Genomic DNA, 12,501 nt, shown 5'->3' with positions numbered 1-12,501 from the left:
CTGCCACATTGTTTCCTTCCAACAGACTTACCATTGAGGTGCCTTGATACAGCACTCTGGGAACAGCCTATTTGTTGAGAAATTTCTTTCTGGGTCTTACCCTCTTGCTTGAGGGTGTCAATGATGGCCTTCTTGACATCTGTCAGGTCGCTAGTCTTACCCATGATGGGGGTTTTGAGTAATGAACCAGGCAGGGAGTTTATAAAAGCCTCAGGTATCTTTGCATGTGTTTAGAGTTAATTAGTTGATTCAGAAGATTAGGGTAATAGGTCGTTTAGAGAACCTTTTCTTGATATGCTAATTTATTGAGACAGGTTTTTTGGGTTATCAGGAGTTGTATGCCAAAATCATCAGTATTGAAACAATAAAAGACCTGACAAATTTCAGTTGGTGGATAATGAATTTATAATATATGAACGTTTAATTGTAATCATTGCATAATGGTAAATAATGAAATTTAACACTATATGCTAATTTTTTGAGAAGGACCTGTATGTGTGGTTAATACAAAGGACTGGTACGTGACTTATCCCTTTTATAGACGATACAAAGTATTAGGGCACACTCACTACAGAAGGAAGAAAAGCAATTTTGGCAGCACAAAAAGAAAGGTTTCCTTACAGTTAGAGCAGTCAGACTGTGGAATGCCATCCACAAGAGGTAGCAATGGCAGAAACTATAGCTTTATAAAAAGGCTGGATGATTTCCTCAGTACACATAACATTGTGGGTTGTAGATAATTTAGTGACAAAGAATTTATAATTGGAGGAGAAAGGTTGAAACCTGTGTCTATTTTCAACCTATATAACTATGAATGTTATATACTGACGGAGAAAGAAGCAGATTTATCTGATGAGATATATTACAAAATGAGTAACTTTTTACATGTACTATTGAGTTTCGAAATAAAAAATAGCATAACGGTTACTCTTTAATGTTTATATACTTTTAGAAGGAAACAATAGGTTTCAAACCATCTCTGACTTTGCTAAATTATGCCTATTGTTTCTTTGGTCACCCTCTTATATCTCAAAGCCATGGTTGTTAAGGAAAGCTTCTAGTGGGCCTCCAATTGACTATCTTAAAATGCATTTACACTGCAAGATATATTCTGGAAGAACATTTTTAGAAACGCTTATTTCACGATTATCTTACAGCCGTCTGCCTGTATAAACAAGCAATTAAATGACCGCCAATCAGCAAACAAGTTGTCAATCGGAGGTCATTAAATGCGGCACATAGATGAAAGTAAACCGAGCCTTAGGGTACCGTCACACTCAGCAACTTTGCAAAGAGAACGACAACAATCCGTGACATTGCAGCGTCCTGGATAGCGATCTCGTTGTGTTTGACACGCAGCAGCGATCTGGATCCCGCTGTGCCATCGCTGGTCAGAGCTAGAAGTCCAGAACTTTATTTCATTGCCAGAGCGGCGTGTATCGTCATGTTTGACATCAAAAGCAACGACTCCAGCAACGAGCATAGGGCCACTAGATGTGTGTCGGATCAGTACACTCTGGCTGTTTGACATGGAGCTAACAACTAGCGAGAACGAGAAGTGAGTCGCCGTTATGTCACTGGATCACTCCTGCATCGTTCTGGAGTTGCTGTGTTTGACGTCTCTACAGCGACCTAAACAGCGACGCTGCAGCGATCTAGTTTAGGTCGGCTCGTTGTCTATATCCCTGCAGCATCGCTGAGTGTGACGGCACCGTTAGTCACTGAGCTTTGCTCATGCATTCTTATTTATAATGTCTGTAGAAACTGCTGCCAATAACTTAATCCACTTTGGCATTCTTGAATGGTGATCTAAATGTGTTACATCCTTGCTTAGTTCGTATTTGCAGATTTATTTAGACGATTACGTTACAATTTTTGGACAAAGATTTAGCTATTTATGTAGGCTGCAAATCCAAATCTTTAGAGTTGCATAAGTAGATTTCCCCACTGAATGAAGTATGATGGTGTTCTGGCAGCAGCTGCTTAAAGCTGTAAAAACAGATTGGGTATTTAAGATATTAATACTTTACTGGCTGGTTGCTTTGGAATTACAATGGTTTGAGGTGTGACTTTATGTATTGATATGAGGTACCCCATATTTTAGGAGTGACTTGTCTTCTAAATACTAAACTGTGAATTGTCTTTGTTAAGAAATATTACAGTAGGTACAGCCATTAGGGGCTGTATCCGAGAACCATGATGATCACTAGTGTTGAGCGATACCGTCCGATACTTGAAAGTATCGGTATCGGATAGTATCGGCCGATACCCGAAAAATATCGGATATCGCCGATACCGATATCCGATACCAATACAAGTCAATGGGACATCAAGTATCGGAATGTATCCTCATGGATCCCAGGGTCTGAAGGAGAGGAAACTCTCCTTCAGGCCCTGGGATCCATATTAAAGTGTAAAATAAAGAATTAAAATAAAAAATATTGTTATATTCACCTCTCCGGCGGCCCCTGGACATCAGCGGGAGGATCCGGCGTCCGGCACGGCTTCTTTCTTCAAAATGCGCGCCTTCAGGACCTGTGGAATGACGTCCCGGCTTCTGATTGGTCGCGTGCCGCCCATGTGACCGCCACGCGACCAATCAGAAGCCGCGACGTCATTCCTCAGGTCCTAGAAGGCGCTCATTCTAGGACTTTAGCTGAGGAATGACGTCGCGGCTTCTGATTGGTCGCGTGGCGGTCACATGGGCGGCACGCGACCAATCAGAAGCCGGGACGTCATTCCACAGGTCCTGAAGGCGCGCATTTTGAAGAAAGAAGCCGTGCCGGACGCCGGATCCTCCCGCTGATGTCCAGGGGCCGCCGGAGAGGTGAATATAACAATATTTTTTATTTTAATTCTTTATTTTACACTTCCGATACCGATACCCGATATCACAAAAATATCGGATCTCGGTATCGGAATTCCGATACCGCAAGTATCGGCCGATACCCGATACTTGCGGTATCGGAATGCTCAACACTAATGATCACCATCATTCAAAGTCTTATTGACTAATAATTATTTCTGGTAGATATTTCTTATTATTTGGCCACTCGGTTTATAATCAGGGCCACTCAAGCTACCACAACTTTTTTCCATTGTTGTGTATTGAATGCATTTTCAGATTTCTTTTAACATTGCATTTTGGTATACCTAGTTTATCAGTCAGCATATGCTTAAATTGTAATTGGCAAATATCAAAGTAAAGCAGCTTGCAGAAATATGTACAATTAGCTAGATTTACTATATATGTTCAAAACCCTTATCATTTAAATCTGAATTTAATTATCACTTTAATTAAAGTACTCGCAGCCATCTGGTTCATATATTAAAAATAATTGTGGGTGCAAATGCAGCTCTTCAATATCCTCACGGAGTCAGTAATTGCTGGGGACAGCAGCACAATATTCTCCTTATTCTCAGAATGCTGCATGCACATTTTTTCCATGAGCTAATGGCAAGATTATATCTGGAACAAGACTTTGACATAAGCTCATGTTATACCTTTATGCTTTCTGATTTCTTGCTAAACTTTACAAAGACATTTGTACGTAGGCAGCTCTGCAATTCTGTTTTCATTGCACACACTGTTCCATAATAAATTAAATTGTGCTTATTGGGAACAATAATAATAATATTAATATTAAAAAATAGAGATGAGCAAATCACTTTGATGCAAACCTAAGTTGTGCTGAATACTATGAAATTCACAAATCCCGGCGAATAGGAAAAATTAAAGAGTTGATTGTGACTTGTGGGATCGCTACTTCCAATAGGTGGCGCTATAGAGTTTAAGTCCTCTTTTTCTCAGAAGAGGCAATTTGCATATTTAATTTCCCAGAGGAGCGTTGCATGGTGAATAAGCCTCCTTACCTTGACAAGCCAGAGATGGTATGTCACTCTCCACAAGGAGAAACGATACCCCTTAGACCCCAGTCCAGAGCCTCTCACCTAGCCAAATCAGTTCTCATGCTTCGCACTGATGAGGGCCAACAGCCCGAAACACCGTGTCTGCGAATTGAGATACTGACTTGGCTTTAATCCTAAGTCATATTGCACGACTCGTTAAAGAGTTGATTGTGACTTGTAGGATCGCTACTTCCAACAGGTGGCGCTATAGAATTTAAGTCCTCTTTTTCTCAGAAGAGGCAATTTGCATATAGGAAAAATCTCTAATTCATTTTGCTATTATCGCACAAGAAATGCATGATTCTGTTTTATATATTGCAGAAGGCTGATGTGACCTCAGGAGTAGGCTTCCCCATAATGCCTTGCAGTTATCATAACATGATATAATGCAGCCAGTCAGGACAGACAATTACAGCCTATATAAAAGCCAAAGAAGGTAATGCAGCAGCCATTTAACGGTGATTTGGAATAGTGAAAAATGTTAGTGCTTATATTCTAGGAATAGATAAAGGAAGAGAAAGCCGTAAAACATTTAGCAAATTCTCCAGACATTGATTAATTGTATAACTGCAGACCTGAAAAAATGAGTGTAGTAGTCTTTCAATAATATGGAGATTCAGTTGATTTAGAGCAGGGGTCTCAAACTGCATTCCACCAGGGCCGCAAACCATGCTTGTTTTCAAGATTACCTTCGCATTGTACAAGGTGCTGTAATCATTATGTGTGTAGGTGATTAAATTATCACATGTACAAGACAAGAAAATCCTGAGGAATGCAGTTTGAGACCTCTGATTTAGAGAGAGACAGGAGCGGTGACAGCAGCAGTGCCAAACTCGGTATCACTGATCAATGAGATGGTGTAGCTGACATTTGTCCTGCTGCATTTGAATTACAAATACAGTTTTTTCATCATTCTTAATACACTAGAAAACAATAAACCAACACAATATATGTGCAGAAAACAAATTGAAATCATTGTCCGTCAGAAAGTTTGTTACAAGCAACTGTTCTGAACTTTAGCAATTAGCCCTGCTGTGTTCATGGCCTGTGTGTACCTGAACTGGGGAGCAGGGAAAGGACTGAGGGAGGTGGGTGTATCAGACACCATCCCTACCAATGTGTTCATAGGCACGGACCTAGGTAGGGGTCTCACTATGGTTCTGCCTTGCAAATTATTGTCACAGAGAAGGTGGAATCCAGTGTCCCTTTCTGACATCGGGTGTAATAGTACACCAATGTCGGACTCCTCCTGTTTTGTGCAGGCTCCACCTCTGAGCCCATACCTTTCCAGCACATGACAGCTGATCTATACAGCTGACATGTGCCCGCAACATCTGCAGGTGGAATTGGATCGCCCCCCCCCCCAGTAGGGCAGTGGGGTACTCGGATCCGGGCCCTTCTGTTCTCAATGGTGTTGTCACGGTGGCTGACCCGGTCCGTGGCCCTAGGGGAATGTCCGTTGAAAAAGAGGGAAAAGTCTTTAAAGGGATAGTGTTCGTGACACCACCTGTGGTATTCGGTCAGGGTGACCGATGCTGCTTAGGGGTCCACTGGGGTGATGTGATGGCAGCTAATTGGTATACCTTCCCACAGGTGAAGTATGTCCCCAGGGCTTCCCAGAGAGTGGATGGAGAATGGTGGATGTTGTAAGGCGCGGTGAATAATGAGGACACAAGGTTGCAGTCTCTTTACCTTTACTGAAGACTTCAGCGTCCACAGTCCAGAGCACCAGATCACAGGGCAGGTAGAGTCCGGCCGATCTGAAGGCAATTCCAGAGTCCCCTTATCCAAGTGGAAATCAGTAGCCTTCCTCTAGCGCCTGAGTGTTGTAGTACCTCCCTGCTGAGCTTCTCGGTGAGGTCCTCACAACTGATGCTGGTGTTCTCGATGTTATGTCTCTTTCTCTCTCTCTGTCCCCAGATGGTATGGATAGGACAAACCTGTATGACTGATGGCCTGAGGCTTTTTACAGGGACCATAGAGATGCCCCCTCCGCCACAAGTTGCCACTAGGGTTGAGCAAAACGGGTCGTTCATTTTCAAAAGTCGCCGACTTTTGGCAAAGTCGGGTTTCATGAAACCCGATCCGACCCCTGTGCGGGATCGGCCATGCGGTACGCGACTTTCACGCCAAAGTCGCGTTTCAATGACGCGAAAAGCGCCATTTCTCAGCCAATGAAGGTAAACGCAGAGTGTGGGCAGCGTGATGACATAGGTCCTGGTCCCCACCATCTTAGAGAAGGGCATTGCAGTGATTGGCTTGCTGTCCGCGGCGTCACAGGGGCTATAAAGGGGCGTTCCCGCCGACCGCCATGTTACTGCTGCTGATCTGAGCTTAGGGAGAGGTTGCTGCCGCTTCGTCAGAAGCAGGGATAGCGTTAGGCAGGGTCCATTAACCACCAAACCGCTTGTGCTGTAGCGATTTCCACAGCCCAACACCACCTTCGGTGTGCAGGGACAGTGGAAGCTACATTTTTTTTTTCCTCAGCGCTGTAGCTCATTGGGCTGCCCTAGAAGGCTCCCTGATAGCTGCATTGCTGTGTGTACGCCGCTGTGCAAACCAACTGCTTTTTTCAAAGCACAAATCCTCTTGTTCCTTCCTTTCTGCACAGCTATCTTGTTTGTTTGTCCACACTTTTTATTTAATTTGTGCATCAGTCCACTCCTTATTGCTGCCTGCCTGTTATGGCTGGCAATCAGGCAACACAGCGTGCAGTAATCAGCGCACATACAGAGATCTGGCAAAAACCCAAAACAATAGGACGAGCTCTGAGACGTGGAATCTCTGTAGACTGCAGTACCTGAACTGTCCTCACACAACTGGAAGCAGCAGTGGATTGCGCCTATCACTACCTATGCAACTCGGCACTGCCTGAGGAGCTGACTAGCCTGAAGATAGAAATACAAGCCTGACTTACCTCAGAGAAATACCCCAAAGGAATAGGCAGCCCCCACATATAATGACTGTTAGCAAGATGAAAAGACAAACGTAGGAATGAAATAGATTCAGCAAAGTGAGGCCCGATATTCTAGACAGAGCGAGGATAGCAAAGAGAACTATGCAGTCTACAAAAAACCCTAAAACGAAAACCACGCAAAGGGGCAAAAAAGACCCACCGTGCCGAACTAACAGCACGGCGGTGCACCCCTTTGCTTCTCAGAGCTTCCAGCAAAAGATAATAACAAGCTGGACAGAAAAAACAGAAAACAAACTAGAAGCACTTATCTAGCAGAGCAGCAGGCCAAAGGAAAGATGCAGTAGCTCAGATCCAACACTGGAACATTGACAAGGAGCAAGGAAGACAGACTCAGGTGGAGCTAAATAGCAAGGCAGCCAACGAGCTCACCAAAACACCTGAGGGAGGACGCCCAGAGACTGCAATACCACTTGTGACCACAGAATTCACAACAGTACCCCCCCCTTGAGGAGGGGTCACCGAACCCTCACCAGAACCCCCAGGCCGACCAGGATGAGCCACATGAAAGGCACGAACAAGATCTGGGGCATGGACATCAGAGGCAAAAACCCAGGAATTATCTTCCTGAGCATAACCCTTCCATTTGACCAGATACTGGAGTTTCCGTCTAGAGACACGAGAATCCAAAATCTTCTCCACAATATACTCCAATTCCCCCTCCACCAAAACAGGGGCAGGAGGCTCCACAGATGGAACCATAGGTGCCACGTATCTCCTCAACAACGACCTATGGAATACATTATGTATGGAAAAGGAGTCTGGGAGGGTCAGACGAAAAGACACCGGATTGAGAATCTCAGAAATCCTATACGGACCAATAAAACGAGGTTTAAATTTAGGAGAGGAAACCTTCATAGGTATATGACGAGAAGATAACCAAACCAGATCCCCAACACGAAGTCGGGGTCCCACACGGCGTCTGCGATTAGCGAAAAGCTGAGCCTTCTCCTGGGACAAGGTCAAATTGTCCACTACCTGAGTCCAGATCTGCTGCAACCTGTCCACCACATAATCCACACCAGGACAGTCCGAAGACTCAACCTGTCCTGAAGAGAAACGAGGATGGAACCCAGAATTGCAGAAAAATGGAGAGACCAAGGTAGCCGAGCTGGCCCGATTATTAAGGGCGAACTCAGCCAACGGCAAAAATGACACCCAATCATCCTGGTCAGCGGAAACAAAACATCTCAGATATGTTTCCAAGGTCTGATTGGTTCGTTCGGTCTGGCCATTAGTCTGAGGATGGAAGGCCGAGGAAAAAGATAGGTCAATGCCCATCCTACCACAAAAGGCTCGCCAGAACCTTGAGACAAACTGGGAACCTCTGTCAGAAACAATATTCTCAGGAATGCCATGCAAACGAACCACATGCTGGAAGAACAAAGGCACCAAATCAGAGGAGGAAGGCAATTTAACCAAGGGCACCAGATGGACCATTTTAGAAAAGCGATCACAGACCACCCAAATGACAGACATCTTTTGAGAAACGGGAAGGTCAGAAATGAAATCCATCGAAATATGTGTCCAAGGCCTCTTCGGGACCGGCAAGGGCAAAAGCAACCCACTGGCACGTGAACAGCAGGGCTTAGCCCTAGCACAAATTCCACAGGACTGCACAAAAGCACGCACATCCCGCGACAGAGACGGCCACCAAAAGGATCTAGCAACCAACTCCCTGGTACCAAAGATTCCTGGATGACCGGCCAGCACCGAACAATGAAGTTCAGAGATAACTTTACTAGTCCACCTATCAGGGACGAACAGTTTCTCGGCCGGACAACGATCAGGTTTATTAGCCTGAAATTTCTGCAACACTCTCCGCAAATCAGGGGAGATGGCAGACACAATGACTCCTTCCTTGAGGATACTCGCCGGCTCAGATAACCCCGGAGAGTCGGGCACAAAACTCCTAGACAGAGCATCCGCCTTCACATTTTTAGAGCCCGGAAGGTATGAAATCACAAAATCAAAACGAGCAAAAAATAACGACCAACGGGCCTGTCTAGGATTCAAGCGCTTGGCAGACTCAAGATAAGTAAGGTTCTTATGATCAGTCAAAACCACCACGCGATGCTTAGCACCCTCAAGCCAATGACGCCACTCCTCGAATGCCCACTTCATGGCCAGCAACTCTCGGTTGCCCACATCATAATTACGCTCAGCAGCAGAAAATTTCCTGGAAAAGAAAGCACATGGTTTGAACACTGAGCAACCAGAACCTCTCTGTGACAAAACCGCCCCTGCACCAATCTCAGAAGCATCAACCTCGACCTGGAACGGAAGAGAAACATCAGGTTGACACAACACAGGGGCACAGCAAAAACGACGCTTCAACTCCTGAAAAGCTTCCACGGCAGCAGAAGACCAATTAACCAAATCAGCACCCTTCTTGGTCAAATCGGTCAATGGTCTGGCAATGCTAGAAAAATTACAGATGAAGCGACGATAAAAATTAGCAAAGCCCAGGAATTTCTGCAAACTTTTTAGAGATGTCGGCTGAGTCCAATCCTGGATGGCCTGAACCTTAACCGGATCCATCTCGATAGTAGAAGGGGAAAAGATGAACCCCAAAAATGAAACTTTCTGCACACCGAAGAGACACTTTGATCCCTTCACAAACAAGGAATTAGCACGCAGTACCTGGAAAACCATTCTGACTTGCTTTACATGAGACTCCCAATCATCTGAGAAGATCAAAATGTCATCCAAGTAAACAATCAAGAATTTATCCAGATACTCACGAAAAATGTCATGCATAAAAGACTGAAAAACAGATGGAGCATTGGCAAGTCCGAACGGCATCACCAAATACTCAAAATGACCCTCGGGCGTATTAAATGCCGTTTTCCATTCATCTCCCTGCCTGATTCTCACCAGATTATACGCACCACGAAGATCAATCTTAGTAAACCAACTAGCCCCCTTAATCCGAGCAAACAAGTCAGAAATCAATGGCAAGGGATACTGAAACTTAACAGTGATCTTATTAAGAAGGCGGTAATCAATACACGGTCTTAGCGAACCATCCTTCTTGGCTACAAAAAAGAACCCTGCTCCCAATGGTGACGACGATGGGCGAATATGTCCCTTCTCCAGGGACTCCTTCACATAACTGCGCATAGCGGTGTGTTCAGGTACGGACAAATTAAATAAACGACCCTTAGGGAATTTACTACCAGGAATCAAATCGATAGCACAATCACAATTCCTATGCGGAGGAAGGGCATCAGACTTGGACTCTTCAAATACATCCTGAAAGTCCGACAAGAACTCTGGGATGTCAGAAGGAATGGATGACGAAATAGACAAAAATGGAACATCACCATGTACTCCCTGACAACCCCAGCTGGTTACCGACATAGAGTTCCAATCCAATACTGGATTATGGGTTTGTAGCCATGGCAACCCCAACACGACCACATCATGCAAATTATGCAGTACCAAAAAGCGAATAACTTCCTGATGTGCAGGAGCCATGCACATGGTCAGCTGGGCCCAGTACTGAGGCTTATTCTTGGCCAGAGGTGTAGCATCAATTCCTCTCAACGGAATAGGACACCGCAAAGGCTCCAAGAAAAATCCACAACGTTTAGCATAATCCAAATCCATCAGATTCAGGGCAGCGCCTGAATCCACAAACGCCATGACAGAATATGATGACAAAGAGCACATTAAGGTAATGGACAAAAGGAATTTGGACTGTACAGTACCAATAACGGCAGAGCTATCGAACCGCCTAGTGCGTTTAGGACAATTAGAAATAGCATGAGTAGAATCACCACAATAGAAACACAGTCTGTTCAGACGTCTGTGTTCGTGCCGTTCTACTTTAGTCATAGTCCTGTTGCACTGCATAGGCTCAGGCTTACTCTCAGACAATACCGCCAGATGGTGCACAGATTTACGCTCGCGCAAGCGACGACCGATCTGAATGGCCAAGGACATAGACTCATTCAAACCAGCAGGCATAGGAAATCCCACCATTACATCCTTAAGAGCTTCAGAGAGACCCTTTCTGAACAAAGCCGCTAGTGCAGATTCATTCCACAGAGTGAGTACTGACCATTTTCTAAATTTCTGACAATATAGTTCTACATCATCCTGACCCTGGCATAAAGCCAGCAGATTTTTCTCAGCTTGATCCACTGAATTAGGCTCATCGTAAAGCAATCCCAGCGCCTGGAAAAATGCATCAATATTACTCAATGCAGAATCTCCTGGTGCAAGAGAAAACGCCCAGTCCTGTGGGTCGCCGCGCAAAAAAGAAATAATAATCAAAACCTGTTGAATAGGATTACCAGCAGAATGAGGTTTCAAGGCCAAAAATAGCTTACAATTATTTCTGAAGCTCAGGAACTTAGTTCTGTCACCAAAAAACAAATCAGGAATCGGAATTCTTGGTTCTAGCATCGATTTCTGATCAATAGTATCTTGAATCTTTTGTACATTTACAACGAGATTATCCATTGAGGAGCACAGAGCCTGAATATCCATGTCCACAGCTGTGTCCTGAAGCACTCTAATGTCTAGGGGAAAAAAAAGACTGAAGACAGAGCTAAGAAAAAAAAATGATGTCAGGATTTCTTTTTTCCCTCTATTGGAAATCATTGAATTGGCTCCTTGTACTGTTATGGCTGGCAATCAGGCAACACAGCGTGCAGTAATCAGCGCACATACAGAGATCTGGCAAAAACCCAAAACAATAGGACGAGCTCTGAGACGTGGAATCTCTGTAGACTGCAGTACCTGAACTGTCCTCACACAACTGGAAGCAGCAGTGGATTGCGCCTATCACTACCTATGCAACTCGGCACTGCCTGAGGAGCTGACTAGCCTGAAGATAGAAATACAAGCCTGACTTACCTCAGAGAAATACCCCAAAGGAATAGGCAGCCCCCACATATAATGACTGTTAGCAAGATGAAAAGACAAACGTAGGAATGAAATAGATTCAGCAAAGTGAGGCCCGATATTCTAGACAGAGCGAGGATAGCAAAGAGAACTATGCAGTCTACAAAAAACCCTAAAACGAAAACCACGCAAAGGGGCAAAAAAGACCCACCGTGCCGAACTAACAGCACGGCGGTGCACCCCTTTGCTTCTCAGAGCTTCCAGCAAAAGATAATAACAAGCTGGACAGAAAAAACAGAAAACAAACTAGAAGCACTTATCTAGCAGAGCAGCAGGCCAAAGGAAAGATGCAGTAGCTCAGATCCAACACTGGAACATTGACAAGGAGCAAGGAAGACAGACTCAGGTGGAGCTAAATAGCAAGGCAGCCAACGAGCTCACCAAAACACCTGAGGGAGGACGCCCAGAGACTGCAATACCACTTGTGACCACAGAATTCACAACACCTGCCATACCTGGCTGAGATTACTGCAGGGAGATAGTAATTGAAGGACAGTTCCTTTTTTTTTTTTTTGTGGGAGATTAAGATTGGTATTTCTGCTAGAGTGCCATCCCTGTCTGCGTCATCTCTCACTCAGTGGGCCATAGAAAGCCTATTTATTTTTTTGCTTGATTTGGGTTCTAAAATCTACCTGAAAAAATCACTACATCAATCAGTGGGAGAAAAATATTGGCCTCAGGGCTTGTGTGCCACTCCTTACTCC

This window comes from Ranitomeya imitator, chromosome 6, assembly GCF_032444005.1.
Source record: "Ranitomeya imitator isolate aRanImi1 chromosome 6, aRanImi1.pri, whole genome shotgun sequence".
NCBI lineage: Eukaryota > Metazoa > Chordata > Amphibia > Anura > Dendrobatidae > Ranitomeya > Ranitomeya imitator.
The sequence above is the reverse complement of the archived record's forward strand: the minus strand, read 5'-3'. Positions refer to the sequence as shown.